Genomic DNA, 18,539 nt, shown 5'->3' on the forward strand with positions numbered 1-18,539 from the left:
GATATCCCAGCAGCCACTGCGCGGCAGGCGGGGAGACACCCCGGACCGGACAGTCTGCTCCCAACTGGTCCAAGAAAACAAAGCAAGACTCGCGGTCACTTCCGCTCATGTGGTCCTACCTTTGGAGGCTCTATCTGTGCTAGTTTCGATTCACATCCCTCTGTTGTGTTATCATTTCATATCTTCTTCCCTCTATTTTTGGTCAAGTTTAATTTTCATTTCTTTATTAATTTCTTCTTTTATCCTGAACCCCTTTCTTCATATGTGCGCTTTCGCCTGATGTAAAAGCGCACTGCGTTTCAGGGGATGAAATGTGCCGTGTACCTTAAGTTTGACTGACTGACTGATCGATTTACTGATTGGACTGGATTGATTGATCAGCAATGTTTGCCAACTTGAGCTCCTCTGAAAGTCGACCAGGATGCACTGCTCCGGTGGCGCCTGGACACCGCTTGGCATCCTGCGCGTCATAGTCTTCATCAATTTTATAAGCCCATTATAATTGTGTTGTCCTCTTTCAGAGTTGTATTGTGTACATTGTGTACACACAACATCCATTGCGCGTTGTCCGTCTTGGGAGAGAGATCCCTCCTCTGTTGCTCTCCTCCGAGGGTTCTTCCTATTCTTTCTCCCTGTTGAAGGGTTTTTTTTTAGGGGTTGTTCCTCATCCGATGGGGGGGTCTAAGGACTGGATGCTGTGTTGCTGTAAAGCCCACTGATGCACATTTGTAATTTGTGATATTGGGCTATACAAATAAAGTTGACTTGATTGGATTTGATGCATTATTTACAGCTTAACGGCCTCCGGCTTGCTGGGACCGTCCCTGTGTGCAAACACCTCAGCATGTGCAGCAGTCAGCCGGCGGCTTGCTCGGCGACTCTCCAGATCAGCTGCCCCGCTGCCGAACCCAGCTGAGATAACTGGGCAGGTCACAACCGACCCCACATACGATAAGAGCAGCCAGGCTGGATTCCCGACTGGGCAAATCGGGCAGCTGCCCGCTTTGCCAGTGTCTCGGTTGCTTTGTGGTAATTTGATTATATGCAAATTTGTTTGGGAATATGCACCATTTAAGCACATCATCAACGTATCTGTGAATGCTCTCATTCATCCAGGTCACGGTTATCCAAAGGAGTGGAATCAAGCGCAACTGGACTTGGTATATAGCCGTGAACTTTCACGGATTTCACGGATATATACCAAGTCCAGTTGCGCTTGATTCAACTCCTTTGGATAATTGTCAACGTAAATGGGGGCCATAAGAGAGGCCTATGTCCACTCTGTATATGCACAACGTTAAGAGCGTGGACAATCAGTTGGGTTGTTGAGACCGTCATCCATTTTTGCTCCATGGGCCCATTTTTGCTCCATGGGCCCCCTGACAGGTTGATCCGGCCATGGTGAGCAGCAGCTGCAGAAGACAACTCGGTGGCAGTTAAGGGTTTCTGAACTCGTTGCTCGTGTGTAGGGTTTACCATGGGATTGTGAGTTGATGATGTGACGCCGTGCTATGGGCCTATGGTCCGTGTGGTGGACAGCCTGTCCATGGACACCTCTGTTTCTCTGTTTCTGTGTCCGTTCTGTATTTGTCTACGTTGTTGTGTTTTCTATATACCGTGTTTCTGTGTAACAAGCACCGGCTGTGGAAAAGTATTGACTCCATGAGAACAATAATCTGGATCCATCTATCTATCATCTAGAGCAGGGGTGGGCAATCCTATCCAGAAAGGGCCGGTGTGGGTGCAGGTCTGTGGTCCAGCCAAGCAGTTACACACCTGATCCCACCAATCAACCAGTCGAGTCTCTGCTGAGGAACTTGATTAGGGGACACAGGTGTGTAACACAGGTGTGTAACTGCTTAGTTGGAACAAAGACCTGCACCCACACCGGCCCTTTCTGGACAAGACTGCCCACCCCTGCGTCTAGACTGATACGTGTCAGCGACTAAATGGGGGGGGGGTGCACTTTGGGGTCGTCTGTAAAGACACATTCATGTGTCAGGAATCAGACTTGATTTATTGGTCACTGCTGCGGCACCTCCCCCCCCCCCTCCTTTTCTCCCCACTACACTCTATGCGTTATTATGGATCCCACTGCTTTTCTGGGCAAGACTAGGAAGACCCGCCCCTACTCTATCTCTGATTGGCTATCCCTAACCCTAACCTTAACCAACCTAACCAACGGAGGCGACGAGTACTAGCCAATCAGAGGCAGAGTTCGCGGACAACGGGTACGAGTACTGGCCAATCAGAGACAGAGTGCCCGGAAAAGCAGTTGGTTTCATAATAACGCACGCTCTATTCATAACCATAATCCACTGACTTCCGGTTTCTACTGCAGCGGTCATAGCAGTTTCCTGTTTGTTGGCGTGCGCTGTGACAATGGCGTATTTTTGGCGATGCCTGCAGGATTTACCATGGATAAATGTCCACCACGTGCACACACACACCTGTCCACAAACGTTCACCTGCACCTCCCGGCAAACGGGTGAAAAGTTTCCCGCCCACCACAGACACGGCCAGTTGTGTCGGAGGTAAGTCACAGAGTACACCACTTTATCTGTAATAAGTGTATTTCCGGTCATAAACAAACCAATCTTTACTCACAAAACCAACACCGCACGGTCAAAAGCTGTTAGCTTCTTGCAAGTCAACAACACCGGCGTCAAGTAGCCCATTGATTATGTTAGCTTTGCTTAATTGACAACGGCATTGCCCCCCCCTAGTGGTGGGAGGCTTATCAAGCGAAACACACATTAACCAACATGGCTCTTATACACCGGCCCCTACTTGTTTCTGGTAGAAGACAAAACAGTTCTTGATACATTTCACACAAGGACCCTTTACACCAGGGACAAAAATATACTGACAAACAGTCAGTTGATTTAGTAAGAACTCCATATAATCCATAAATTGTGTTTCCTTGGGCTCATGAGTATAGATGGGGGTCTTCACCACTGTTCCTTACTAGTCAGTTGCTTAACAGAGGAGACAAATCTTGGTCACTGCTGTTTCCATGATGCTGGTCTTGGTCTGAATATGCACAGAACGTACTAGTCCTTTCCTATCAGGACATGTCTGCAGTATCCTTCACGTCTCCAGGATCCACCAGGTACTGCTGAGTTGACGACAACATCTCCAGGTAATCTATTGCCAATAATCTCCTGATCAATAAATCCACACATCAAACTCAGCGAACAAATCTCCGTATACATCACATTATTTGGTGCATGTTTGAAAAGGGGGGCAGCACGGTGGCACAGCGGTGGCCTCACAGCAAGAAGGTCCTGGGTTCGAGCTCCGGGGTAGTCCAACCTTGGGGGGTCGTTCCGGGTCATCCTCTGTGTGGAGTTTGCATGTTCTCCCCGTGTCTGTGTGGGTTTCCTCCGGGTGCTCCTGTTTCCTCCCACAGTCCAAAGACATGTGGGTCAGGTGAATCGGCCGTACTAAATGATCCCCAGGTGTGTGTGTGTGTGTGTGTGTGGGCCCTGTGATGGCCTGGCGGCCTGTCCAGGGTGTCTCCCCGCCTGCCGCCCAATGACTGCTGGGATAGGCTGCAGCATCCCCACGACCCGAATCCAGATAAGTGGCTTGGATAATGGATGGATGGAAGTTCCAAAAGGAGTAGGAGGAAGTATACACTTCTTTTTTCCTACCCCTTCTCACCTTCACCTACTCTTAAGTTAATTCAGCTATTACACATTACAAAAAGGAAAAACAATCTATGAAAAGAATATATATTTAAACAACCCAGGTATCCACTTGGTGTCCTATGAAGGAAAATGGAAAAATGTAATTAGGAATGTTTGGAGATAAGTAAAACTGACAGTTAACACAACTCTTCGTAGTCTGAAAATCAGACCTTTGTGCTTCTTCTTGAACTGTGTAGTGTTTGTACTTTGTTTGAGGTCCATGCTCAGACTGCTCCACAATTTTACCCCCCAGATTGAAATGCCCCATGCTCTTCAAAGTTGTACGAACGCGTCAGTTCTTGATGTTTAATCCCCCTCTCAAATTATGCTCCCCTTCTCTACTGAGAATATTTTTGGTGTGTTACTGGGTAGTAGAGTGTTTCTTGCTCTGAACAGTATTTGTGCTGTGTTAAATTCTACTAAATCCCTGAACTTCAAGGCACTTGGCTTTAAAAACAGCTCGCCGGTGTGTTCATGATATCCTACATTGTTAGTAACTATCCTTATGGCTCTTTTTTGTAGTGTACATAATGGTTGTAGGTTGGTTTTGTAGGCGTTACCCCCTATCACCATACAGTAGATAAGATATGGTCTAGTAAATGAACACAGTGTGCAGTGATTTATGATCCAGAACGTGACTTGCTTTTCTCATGACTGCAATGCTCCTCGCCAGCTTTGCTCGCACATGTTATGGGAGGTTTCCAGCAGATCTCGTGGTCCAGCATCACACCTAGGAATTTATTTTCATATACTCTTTCTAGTTGGACATTGTCAATCACTACTTTTACATTGGTGTTTATTTTGTCATTTCCAAACAACATGAACTTTGTTTTGTCCAGATTTAAGGATGATTTGTTTTTGTCAAACCACTGTTTTTATTTTTCCATTTCTGTCGTGGTCACCTCCGAAAGCTGCTGGAAATTCTCCCCAGAACAAAATATATTCATGCCATCAGCAAATAAAACAAAAAATTCAATATTTTTGATATCTTGCATATATCATTTAAGTACAGAAAGAACAGTTTTGGACCTAAAAACGACCCCTGGGGTACACCACAACTAATATCCATGCATGACGATTTATGTTCACCTATCATTACAAACTGCGTCCTGTTGCTTATTGCTTCTTAGCCAATTCTGCACCACCCCTCTGATAGCAAACCTTTCCACTATTAAACTATTGTGGTCAATAGTGTAAAAGGCTTTTTTAAGGTCTATAAATATTCCCACAGCAAATTGGTTATTTCTTCAACGAATTCAATGAGCACCAGAACTGTGGATCTGTTTGATTGAAACCCGTCCTGGCTATCGGTCAGCAGACTGTGCTTCTCAATGAATTTGTCCAGTCGAACAGCAGCTAGTTTTTTCTAGTATTTTGGAGAATTGTGACAATAATGAAATCTGTCTGTAGTTTGTAAATTGGTGTCTATCCCCCGGTTTTATATAGGGGTCTGTATAACTGTTGCTATTTTTCATTTTGCTTGGAACTTTACCAGATTCAGAGGCCAGGTAGAGATGTGGTATGCTGTCCTCACGGTGCATCACTGTCTTGCAGAGCTGGACAGCTAGCGAACAACCAAGCATTCCCCAATGAAGACCAAGGGGGGACTTCTCTTGATTTTACTGAAGCAACGATTTTGTTGTAAAACTGAAAATACACACAGAAAAAGAAAAAATGCATACATCATTATAGTACACGACTAATAAGAGAATTCCATTAAACTGAGTCATAACCAGCGTATGATAACAGTCTAAGCAGCACGTGCTAACATGAGTGTAGCTTGTTACAAAGACCCCGGATCAGCGTCAACGTTTTGTTTAGTGCTAGGTATAATTCACAATTACCCTGTAACAACTTATAAACATGTCACTCACACAAACTTGTCTTCTTCTACTCTGGAAACGCCGTAGAGCATTAATACACAAGTCCGTGTCAAGTGAATGGACAACTTCTATATGCACTACTCTAATAGTAGGGCATGTACTAAATTATCCCTGTGTGTGTGTGTGTGTGTGTGTGTGTGTGTGGTGGCCTGTCCAGGGTGTCTCCCCGCCTGCCGCCCAACGCCTGCTGGGATAGGCTCCAGCATCCCCGCCACCCTGAGAGCAGGATAAGCGGTTTGGGTAATGGATGGATGGATGGATGAAAAACTAGGAAGAAAGCTCAGGGAGAGCAACAGAGGAGGGATCTCTCCTCCCCAGACGCACAACGTGCAAACTGATGCTGTGTGTACACAATTCACACAATACAGCATTGAAAGAGGATAACAGAATTATAATGGAATTATAAAGTATATGAAGACCATGATGAGGAGGACGCCAAGCAGTGTCCAGACGCCAGCAGAACAACCCGGGACCCGAGTCGCGCGACCACCATCACCAAGGGGGCCAAAAAACAAAAACACAATAGTCACACGTGTGAGTGAGAGGAGAGTATAACACTGAAACAGGATAACAAAACTATATGGATTTATAAGATATATGAAAAGAAATTGTATTGAGGGGGATGCCAAGCAGTGTCCAGGTGGCGACCACCATCACCATGGCGACCTGGGAGGAGGACAGACTGCACGTGCACACAGGGGAGACTCGCATCACACCAATCACACAAAGAGAGGAAGAGAAAGGAGAAGACATCATTCAGAGAGAGAGAGAAAAGACATGAGAGAGAAGAGAACAATCTATACTCTATCATCTATAATCTATATTTTATAATCTATATGCTATAATCTCGTCAGCAGAACAGTGGTTGGTAAATTCACTGAGACAGAAACCGACCCGCCATGCAGTCCAGGTTGTGAAGCACTCAACTTAAAGGTAACTAATTGTAGGTTAAGGTAAAAAGATGAGTTTTAAGTGTGGATGTAAAGGACTCAGCAGACTCTGACTGTCTGACGGCAGCAGGCAGGTTATTCCACAAGAACGGCCTGATAGGAAAAGGCCCTGCCACCAGCTGACCTCTTTTTAACTTGGGGTACACACAGGAGCCCTGTACCTCGAGAGCGGAGAGCCGGAGGTGGACTGTACGGTTTAAGGAGATCAGACAGGTGAGATGGGGCCAGGCCATTTAGGATTTGATAAGTCAGCAGAAGCAGCTTGAAGTCTGATCTAACATGGACAGGAAGCCAATGGAGGGAGGCAAGACTTGGTGTAATGTGGTCAAATGTTCTAGATTTAGTCAGGATTCTAGCTGCAGCATTCTGAACCGTGTGAAGACTTTCAGTACCAGCATGTGGCAGATCTGGAAACACAACATGACAGTGATCAAGTCTGGATGAGACAAATCATGTATTAGAGTCTCTGCCTCAGCCACGGACAGGAGAGACCGAATCTTAGCTGTGTTACGTAAGTGGAAAAAGGCCGTCTTGGTGATTTCTTTAATGTGCTTATCACAGTAAAGGCGGGGATCAAACCTAACACCAAGATGCTGCCACACTGTGTGAAACCAGAGTTGTGGATTGTTATGGTTACTGGATCAACTCGGGGTCTGTGTCTCGTTGATTACCCAGGATGACTATATACTATGTTACTGTATGGAAGCGAGATCCAAACGCTGTAATTCAACCTTTCGCAAAGAAATCGGGCGGCACGGTGGCGCAGTGGTTAGCGCGGTCGCCTCACAGCAAGAAGGTCCTGGGTTCGAGCCCCGGGGCAGTCCAACCTTGGGGGTCGTCCCGGGTCGTCTTCTGTGTGGAGTTTGCATGTTCTCCCTGTGTCTGGGTGGGTTTCCTCCCACAGTCCAAAGACAGTGTGTGTGTGTGTGTTTGTGTGGCGGCCCTGTGTGATGGCCTGGCGGCCTGTCCAGGGTGTCTCCCCGCCTGCCGCCCAATGACTGCTGGGATAGGCTCCAGCATCCCGTGACCCTGAAAGCAGCATAAGCGGTTCGGATAATGGAAGGAAGGATGTAGGGATAGGGAATTTGTTCATTAAAAACACACATTACGCACAGTTACATCAAGATCATTTTAACACTTTGATCACCCGTTTCCACCGCTTCCTGTCCTCTGCACCGTCCTCCGTCACGCCGGCCACCTGCATGTCCTCCCTCACCACATCCACAAACCTCCTATTTCATCAATGGAGAAAATAAAGCCGAATAAAAACACCGTTGTTCCCAAGTCCTGCATTGTTACCAGTATGTCAGCTGCTCATTTGTGCGCTGAAGGACATGTAAAAGTGACCACACAGCCTGCAACCTCGGGGTGCATCCGAGGCTGCCTTCACTGTCAGAAACAGGGGTACAGTAGGAGACCAGTTCTGTACCCCCAAGGTACAATCTAGACAGATGTACTCCCTGTGGGACTTCAAGGTACTTATGTGTACCCTTTTGAGGGCCGAAAAGGTACACATATGTTGCTAAGCAGTAGAAGGTACATATATATATATATATGTACCCTTTCTTCTAAATATTAACACAATCAGGAGACAGTCTGTTTTCGGCCGAATAAAAAGTTGGGTAAAATATTCATTTTATTCTTAGATTTAAGGTTTGTCTCTTTCCTAGTGTAGTTAAGGTACATTCTGACTTGTGGGGTTTTCACTGGGTTGTAGGACTTGTACACTCACCTGCCTTCGCATTATATGTGGACTTTCATATTCCCCTTCATCCATTTGCAGTCTTTGCTCGCTCGAAAACTTGTGTTTGACATTCTTGTGTAGGAAGTGGGGTTGTTGTGAGGCGTCTAGTGTGTTGGTGTAGTGTTGTGCGCCTGTCACGTCTCACTCTCAACCTTCACCGCTGGCTAGCAGGAATGCTAACAGGACAGCCGACGCCGAGTCTCTCCCTGCCAGTACACAGCCTCTCCGACAGCAAGCCCTATGTAGCGCCTCCTCGTAACTGGGTACACCTTGGGCCCCGGCTGAACTACAAGGGGTTCGGAGGAGGTCTGGCCCCTAGACGTTTTTGTAGGCATGCTTTGTTGACAGAAAGCTAAGATACAACCTGGCCAAACACAACTCTTTCCATGAGTTTGCTTAGCAGCGGACGAACGCTGATAGGACGGCTACTAGCGCCTGGAAACATGTCCTCCTTGTTTTTGGGTAAAGGAACAACTTTTGCAGCTTTCCATGCCAAGGGACATGCACCCTTCCGTAAACTTGGGTTCAAAATATGGCGTATGGGTAATGCAGTAGGGCCAGAAACCTTTCCCAAGAGTTCCCCATCAAGGTTATCTAATCCTGGGGGGTTTTTCACTCTTTACACTACTAAGAAATGTTTCTACTGTGTTCACCTGAACAGCTTGAAAGTCAAATTCCCAATCTCTGTTTTTCATGAAATGGTCATTAATCAATTGATTTGAAAGCTTTGTTATCGGGAAGTTGTTTCATTTTTTTAGTTTCTCAATCTTTCCATTCATTAAAGTAGTTCGCAATACCTTGATGTTTAGTAAGGAAGGTACCGTCTGACTCTAGGAAGGAGGGTGTATTCCCCCCCCCCCCGATCTATCCATTATCTTGTTTAAAGTTTTCCCGCAGTTTCTTTCCGTCATGTTCAATTTCATGTATCCTATTTTGATGATACCTACTTTTCTTTTTTCTAAATATGTTTGTCACTTGGTTTCTTAGTGAACAATACGGCTTCCAGTCAGTTGCATTACCAGACCTCATTGACTCAGTTTTCATTTTATCCCTCTGGGCCATCAAGGCTTTCAGTTCCTCGTCAATCCAAGCCGCTTTTCTTTTCCTTACTGGGACTTTCCCAACGGGAGCATGTTTATCAGCCACTTCTAAAAACATATTTGTAAAAAGTTCAAGCGCTGCATCCGCATCATGTGTTTTACACATATTATCCCATTGCACCCTATTTGTGTATGTCCCTAATGAAATCATTCTCACAGAAAAGATTTAAAAGATCTTCGGACGACAACTCTAGGTCCAACTTTTGGAACTTTGGCTTTCCTAACAGTTGCCACCAAATTGTGATCACTGAAGCCAGTTGGAATTGATGTAGCCTTTGTGTACATTTCTTTAGCATTAGTGAAAATGTGGTCAATACAGGTTGCTGATTTCTGTCCTGCACAGTTTGTGTACACCCGAGTAGGTACCATTCCCCACCTGAGATAAATTACACACCTCCGCAATATCATTCAGCTTCCTTTTCGGTGAACATTTTGCAGAGAGCCGGTCTATATTCAAATCCCCCAGAAAATACATCTCTCTATCACATGTAACATATATCTTCTAAGTACTGAACATTTGCACTTGGTGGTCTATAGCAACACCCTAAGAGAAATGGTTTGGTGTGAGGTAGATGTATTTGAATCCATAGGGCCTCAATAGCTGAAGTCAAAAGATCCCCTCTTACCCTCACAGGTATACCACCACCACAGCTGTTTCTATCATTTCTAAAACCACTATATCCTGACACAGCAATTTCATTTACATCTACCGATGGAGCTAAGCGGGTTTCTGAAATGGCAAGTATGTGTAAATTCTCATTTTCAATTAAGGAAGTCGCCTGATGAACTTTATATGTAAGACTGCATGTATTAAGATGGGTTATTTTTAAACCCTTCTTTGGTCATTGAAAAGACAGTGAGTAATTCATCTGATCTTCCATTTGAGGAAAAAAAAACCCATCAAAACATTCAACTCTTGTACAGTTGTGGAGTGGACATTAAAAAATGTAAAAGTTTCTTAAAAGGTAAAGGTGATGACTTATGTTGAGTATATCATATTATATGTCTTGCAGATATTGATTATTAAGAGCAGCCCTCATCCTTTTGCCGTACATCTTCGAGGAGGACATAGATCGCTGTATTACACTCGGAGAGGTACGTCTAATTTGGAAATATTTCTTTTGTTCACCCCGCAACACCAAATACAGCTGGCTAACCTGCTGATTAAAAACCTGCTGACTGATAGTTTCCTGGAAGGAAGTCACATTATAATGCTGAGCACCTCGTCCTTGCTGTGGTAAATGCTGGCTGGACGGCCTAATGCTAGTCTTCAGCCGTTGTTAAATTACTCATTTGGATTTCTTCAGTGCCTAAATCCACTCAAAGAAGTTGCTGACGGCAATTTTACAAATGCTCTTGGTTTGAAATGAAAAGCACAAGTGATTACCAAATGCATACGCACAATATTTGTACTGTGCGCTTTAAAATCTTACTTGTATTGTGAGGCCTGAACACCCAAAATTAAAGACCCAAATCAAGATCGTAAAATAATATAAGAAATGGGTGAACGATCCCTCTTATGCCAGACATGGCTAGGTTTGTGTGTAGTTTTGCACAATATGGTAAGGCTGTTAAGTTCATTTGCTTTGTCTTTTGTCCTTTTGGTTTTTAATAGTGTGATCCTGAGAGCCCATTCCCAGCTATTCAGTTGACTGAGCGAGACTGGAAAAGGGCCTTCACCAGGAGAGCTCCAAATACTATAGGGAAAGTGGATAACTGAAGGGATCATCTCAGCCTTCTGCACATACTTTGTCTTCAGTATTGAATATCCAGGACACCTACAGAGCACTCTGATGTTCCTGCAAAGGTATATTGCCAAAATAGCTGTGGATGGTGACCAGCCTCTACCAATAACTGTCTCCAGGAAAATAAATCTCCTCTATTGACTCCACCATGCCTCACCCATACCGGTGCCCCAAAACGCTCCAGGGGAGCGTTCACCTTGGTTAAACTAATTCAGCACATAGGACCTACTCGTGCCCATGAAGCCAACTTAACTCTTTCTCCTGGAATTAACGACTGCCGGTCAGCATTTAGTAAATCTGAGTCGTTTAGACGACGTGTATATCAAAAGCATAGAGACAATTGTCCCGACAACGACTGCGATGGAAATTACGATGAGGTAGCCTATGAGGACCCGTAGTTATCATTATAGTAGAGTACTCATGGTTCGAAATTCGTTTTTGGCAAAGCTCATACAGAGAGACAAATAGCAATAAGAGAGCTCAACGAAGAACTGCAAAGAAATCAGAGAGACGGCACAACGTTGGTGTTAGTGGATCTGCCTCTCAGCAACGGCGCCTTCTCAGGTTGCTTCCTTTTCTAGTGGCCCACCGCGTGCCGCTTAATTGTAAATGCTGGCATGTTTTCCTGTTGTGTCGAGAGATTACTAAGCCTGTGAAGGCTCCTACGGTGAGAGGAGAGACTCTTGTGTCGTTGAATTCACTTGTTGAGGAGTTTCCGATAGGAATGAAGGATGCATTTGGGGATGTTATTACACCCGAGCGGCATTACTTACTCCGTCATGCAAGACTAGTAGAAACGTACGGGCCCTCCGCGCTTGCTGTGGTGCATGAAGATTGAGGGCCAGCACCGGTATTGCAAAATGGTTGCTCATAACTGTCGAAATGCCGTGACCGTAGCTACGACTCTAAGCGATAGCCACCAGTTCAGACGAGGCTGGGGATTTTCCTCACAGAGTGTGCTGGGGGAATTGGAAAAGGTGCCTGGAAAACGTATGGCTACTCCATGTGTGTCGTTACCCACGGCACCACGGGGAGCCCTGGCATTCGATCCCGGTCTCTGTGGGTCGTCCAACGTGTCTCTGAAGTAGCCATGGACAACGTGAAGGATGCTGTCAGAGATGCACTCGTTATGGATGTACTGCATTCGGAGGAGATTCCACTATTCCGGCAAATCAGGTGCACTTTTAACACAGACGCTATGTGGATCCTGCCATGCTCACGCATGCAGGATGAGGATGAATGGACTTAACTGAAAGCGGGCGAGGAAATGGATTTCCCACCAAATGACGCCTACTCTGCAGATAGTACGTTACATGTCACAAGTCGACGTTGTGTTTCAAAAATGCAGTGAAATTGTGGTATTTTATACATGACGACCATGTATGTGAATGTATGTATATTTCATAAATGACTGTCATGATAAAATAAATACTGATCGTTTCATTCTGTATTTGTCTTGTGTATGTAGTAGAAACGAGTGAATAGATAAATAGATAATAAATCTACCCTGTGAAGACCGGTTTTGTACCTCTTTTAAAGGCCCATTTTTGGACTGTCAATTTAAGGTACGAAATTGTCACCAGAGGTGCAAGATGGGTCTCTTTATTTATTTCTGATTTTTTTTCCTTTTTTCTCCCAATTCAGTGGCCAACCGATCCCTATTTTAGTTCGAACCCCCACCCTCGTACTGCATGCGCTCGCCAACTGCATCTCTCCGGCCGGCAGTCTGGAAGGAGACCCCCTCCCCACTTCCGGGACAAGGCGACTCCAGGCCGAACCGCTGCTTCTTCCCCACACACACAGAGACGCATTCACGTGACGACCACAAGCCGACTCCGCCCCCCTCCCGAAGACAGCGTTGCCAATATCGCTGCTTCATCGAGTCCGGCCATAGTCGGATCTGACGAGACCGGGGCGCGAACCCCCGGTCCCCAGTGGGCAACTGCGTCGACACAAAGCCGATGCTCAGACCGCTACACCACCGCGGACTGCAAGATGGGTCTCTATAAGGTACAAACCACAAGAGTACAAATAAGTAGCCTATGTGAAGGGTGCAAACGAGGACCTTAGAGCAGTGTTTCTCAACCGGGGGTCCGCGGACCCCTAGTGGTCCGTGGTGTAATTGCAAGGGGTCCGTGAAAATAAAATATCTTTAAAAAAAAAGATCCTATGACATTTATAGAAATAGGGTTATTTTACTCAAATGTGACTGAGACCTTTATCTACCTAAAGTATAAAGGGTAACAGGACTTTTTTCTCTAATTACATCTGTTTCACAAGTGTCATTTATTGAGATCTCGCTCCCGTTTGCATTGTTAAAAGTTACTGCATAAAAATTCTGTTGTTAAATAAATCTGAAAGTTACTGAATACATATTCTGTTTTGTTACATATATCTGAAAGTTACTGAATACATATTCTGTTTTGTTATATATATCTGAAAGTTACTGAATACATATTCTGTTTTGTTACATATATCTGAAAGTTACTGAATACATATTCTGTTTAGTTACATATATCTGAAAGTTACTGAATACATATTCTGTTTTGTTATATATATCTGAAAGTTACTGAATACATATTCTGTTTTGTTACATATATCTGAAAGTTACTGAATACATATTCTGTTTAGTTACATATATCTGAAAGTTACTGAATACATATTCTGTTTTGTTACATATATCTGAAAGTTACTGAATACATATTCTGTTTTGTTACATATATCTGAAAGTTACTGAATACACATTCTGTTTTGTTACATATATCTGAAAGTTACTGAATACATATTCTGTTTTGTTACATATATCTGAAAGTTACTGCATAAGAATTCTGTTTTGTTAACTATATCTAAGTTACAACTGAAAGCTCTTATTTTTGCCCCAAAGAGTGAATAAATGCTATAATGCCATTTACAATGCAGTTTCTACTGTTTCTATCAAATTGCAACCCCCCTCCCCCAAGATCAGGTGGAGGGGTCCTAAGGGTAGATCAGAAATACGCAGGGGGTCCAGGACCCCAAAAAGGTTGAGAACCACTGCCTTAGAGGGTACTGCCCCAGTGACAAGCCATTGCACCCCTGAAGGTGCAGTAATCAACCTTTTCTGAGAGTGCTGTGTAGCGTGTGTGAGACGTGTGAGTTCACAATAAAAAAAAAAGTGGGCGGCTCGTTCAAAATGTGCGTGACCATGTAAAAGTTGATCATCCGCAGGGTTGATTATAGTCTTGAGGTGCCCAGACGTTTGTCTCCCCAATCGCACTTGGCCAATTACCCCCCTCTTCCGAGCCGTCCCGGTCGCTGCTCCACCCCTCTGCAGATTACCGCACGTCTCCTCCGATACATGTGGAGTCACCAGACGCTTCCTTTCACCTGACAGTGACGCGTTTCACCAGGGGGACGTAGCGCGTGGGAGGGTCACGCCATTACCCCACATCCTCCCTCCCTCCCCCCCGAACAGACGCCCCGACCGACCAGAGGAGGCGCTAGCGCAGCGACCAGGACACATACCCCCCCCTCCGGCTTCCCACCCGCAGACACGGCCAATTGTGTCTGTAGGGGCGCCCGACCGAGCCGGGAGTAACACGGGGATTCGAACCGACGACCCCCCGTGCTGGACCGCTACGCCGCCCGGACGCCGTTCTGTCAGTCATTGTACAAGCCTCTCTTTCCAACGAGGCGCGCCTCCCAGCATCCGGAGTGACAGGCCGACGTCATTTGACGTCACGACATTCTATAATGGAATCTTCCGCTCGCCGGCGCGGGTTCTAGAATCCGCGGCCTATATAAGAGGCGCCGCAGCCGCGGGCGCTCATTCGAGCGACTGACGGCGAGCAGAGCACATCGACCTCGGTCGCGGAGAGAGAAGCGAGAGAGAGAGAGAAGCGAGAAAGAGAGAGAAGCGAGAGAGAGAAGCGAGAGAAAGAGAAGCGAGAGAGAGAAGCGAGAGAGTTACACGACAACACACGAGCCGGTTTGAAACAAGAGCGCCGCGAGCAGGAGGCAGCCGGCAGGTGGGGACACCGCGAGCCAGACAGGTGAGCGCCGAAGGGAGACGCCTCCCGTAGCCACGCTGACAGACTGCCGCGTGTGTTCGTGTTGAGTACATCCAAACCCATCTAATCATACGCGGTGCTATTTAAGAGGCCTGGCGAAGCTTCGTCCCCCCAAAGTATCGCTGAAAAAAATGTAACCTTCAACCAAACCACGATTTTTTATAATTAATTAATTAACTAATTAATATTTTTCAATTAAAAAAAATATTTTTTTTTTACTTTTTTTTTTTTTTTTTTTTTTTTAGGGCAGTAACTATTTGCAAAAATTAAAACTCAGTACCACTAGCCCAACTTATATCTGGGAAAGAGGCAGCACAGAGGTCCAGAAGCAAGGACATTATTATTATTATTACTATTGTAGCGAATTCGGGGGGGGGGGCAGTCCGAGATACCGTCGCCACAGCCGGGACGCGAACTCGTATCTCCTGCACCGCAAGCGACAACGTTAACCAGTCGACTAAAGGGTCCGACCCGTTTGTCAAGGACCAACGTGTCTACTTATCCATGCACGTTACACTATTATTATTATCATTACTATTGTAGCGAATTCGGGGGACAACGCAACCGCTGGAACTGCCGCGGCCGGGAAGCGAACCCGTGTCGCCCGCACCGCAGGAGGCGTCGCTAACCGCTCGACTAAAGGGTCAGCTCCGCGAGCCAGTGGCCAGCGTGTCTCCTTATCCGTGCACGTTACACTATTATAATTATTATCATTACTATTATTTCAAAATTCATGAATATTGTTTTTGAATGTTCTTAATATCAGTTTCGCTTATGCGCGTTCTATTTCAATACCAAGCAGCATAGACCAGTGTTTCTCAACCCAGTCCTCAAGGACCCCCTATCCTGCAGATTTTCATTGTAACCCTGCATAGGTAGCGCTGCTTGTACTTACTCCACCAATCATCTCGCAGCACTTAATTATGCAAGGTGTGCAACATCTGACAAAATTCATTGCTGATTGGTTGAATAACTACAAACCGGTACCTATTCAGGGTTGCAAAGAAAATATGCAGGATAGGGGGTCCTTGAGGACTGGGTTGAGAAACACTGACATAGACCATCCTAGCGTACAATAACATACTGAAGCGAATTCGGGGGGACAACGCAACCACTGGAACTGCCGCGGCCGGGAAGCGAACCCGTTTCGTCCGCACCGCAGGAGGCGTCGCTAGCCGCTCGACTAAAGGGTCAGACCCGCGAGCCAGCGGCCAGCGTGTCTCCTTATCCGTGCACGTTACAATACACGTACACTTGTAAGACCCTACTGTGGCCGAGACGAGCTGCACATCCCGAACGCTTTGCAGACCGATAAACACAAATACAAAAGCCACAACACACGTGCAAAAGGCACAACATAAAGGAGGTGAGCAACAACGGATGTTGACAATTACACGGGCCGTTGTGCCGTAATATGCACCCACGCCGTGAAATGCACCCCCTTATTTGGTCACGTGACAGACCAACGCGGAATACTTTCAATTAGCTAAAAAAAAGAAATACTTATCATGTGGTAATTAATATACCCCGGAGTGCAACACGAAAGGTATTGGTTTGTTATTATCCGTTATGAATTACGTGTTGTAAGGATTTTGTCTTGAGGAGAGCAGAGGTTATTTACGCTCCTTAAAACTCCTCCACAAAGTGTGAATAACTGGTGTCCTCCTCTTGTGCTCCCTGCACAGAGAGTTCACACGTGAGATGGGTTTCCCTTCGCTTGGCTGCGATATGAAGGTGACTTGCTTCACTTTTCAAACTCGAGCGACATAATTCATGGGGACTGCCCGCTGTACCGAAACCCAAATAGTCCGAAAGATGTCCCATTGGACCGAAAGCCCATTTGTCCAACAGCCCGTTATCCCGAAAACAGCAATCTCCGTGTATTTTGACGTGCAAACGCGAGGATACTGTCGACTAGGAGGCTTAACGTCAATGTCATGTCTACTTCACCAGAAATACCAACTTTTTTGTATCTATTTCTGACCAGTTCAGATCAGTGATTCGCAACGAGATTGGATACAACTTGCCGGTGTTGTATCGAACTCTGTTTCCCCGTCGAGATCTGTGTCCCCTTGTGGAAACAGGTAGCAATCGGGTACAATTAGGTTAAGCTAAGCGTCAGGTTGAGGTTAGGTTAAGGTAAGCTTCAGGTTAAGGTTAGGTTAAGGTAAGCGTCAGGTTGAAGTTAGGTTAAGGTAAGCGTCAGGTTGAGGTTAGGTTAAGGTAAGCGTCAGGTTGAGGTTAGGTTAAGATAAGTGTCAGGTTGAGGTTAGGTTAAGGTAAGCTTCAGGTTAAGGTTAGGTTAAGGTAAGCGTCAGGTTGAAGTTAGGTTAAGGTAAGCGTCAGGTTGAGGTCAGGTTAAGATAAGTGTCAGGTTGAGGTTAGGTTAAGGTAAGCTTCAGGTTAAGGTTAGGTTAAGGTAAGCATCAGGTTGAGGTAGGTTAAGGTAAGTGTCAGGTTGAGGTTAGGTTAAGGTAAGAGTCAGGTTGAGGTTAGGTTAAGGTAAGCGTCAGGTTAAGGTTAGGTTAAGGTAAGCGTCAGGTTGAGGTAAGAGTCAGGTTGAGGTTAGGTTAAGGTAAGCGTCATGTTAAGGTTAGGGTTAGGCTGACATTGAGGTTGAGGTTAGGTTAAGCTAAGTGTCAGGTTGAAGTTAGGTTAAGGTAAGTATCAGGTTGAAGTTAGGCTAAGGTAAGCTTCAGGTTGAGGTTAGGTTAAAGTAAGCATCAGGTTGAGGTTAGGTTAAGGTAAGCATCAAATTGAGGTAGGTTAAGGTAAGTGTCAGGTTCAGGTAGGTTAAGGTAAGTGTCAGGTTCAGGTAGGTTAAGGTAAGCATCAGGTTGAGGTTAGGTTAAGGTAAGCGTCAGGTTGAAGTTAGGCTAAGGTAAGTGTCAGGTTGAGGGTAGGTTAAGGTAAGCATCAGGTTGAGGTAGGTTAAGGTAGGTGTCAGGTTGAGGTTAGGCTAAGATAAGCGTCAGGTTGAGGTTAGGTTAAAATAAGTGTCATGCTATGGTTAGGGTTAGGCTGGGATTGAGGTTGAGGTTAGGTTAAGGGTAATGAAGCATCCCGATGTTGATTTGAATTCTGGCTAGAGGGAAACCGATCTCGATGGGGAAACAGAGCTAGATACAACACCGGTGGTCACTGAACTGACAACTGCTGGGAGAATGCGTATTTTTGGGCAACGGGCCTTTGCAGCAGTGGGCGATGGTTTTCGGGATAAAGGGCTGTCGGAATGGGTCCAATGGGCTGTTTTTCGGAAAATTACGGGTTCTGAATAATGGACCGCCAGAACAATGGCATGGCACCGTAATTCATAACGGATAATTATGAACGCAAACCAATACCTTTCTTATTCCACGACACCACATTCTGTGGA

The sequence above is a fragment of the Lampris incognitus genome, chromosome 6 (assembly GCF_029633865.1).
Source record: "Lampris incognitus isolate fLamInc1 chromosome 6, fLamInc1.hap2, whole genome shotgun sequence".
Lineage (NCBI taxonomy): Eukaryota > Metazoa > Chordata > Actinopteri > Lampriformes > Lampridae > Lampris > Lampris incognitus.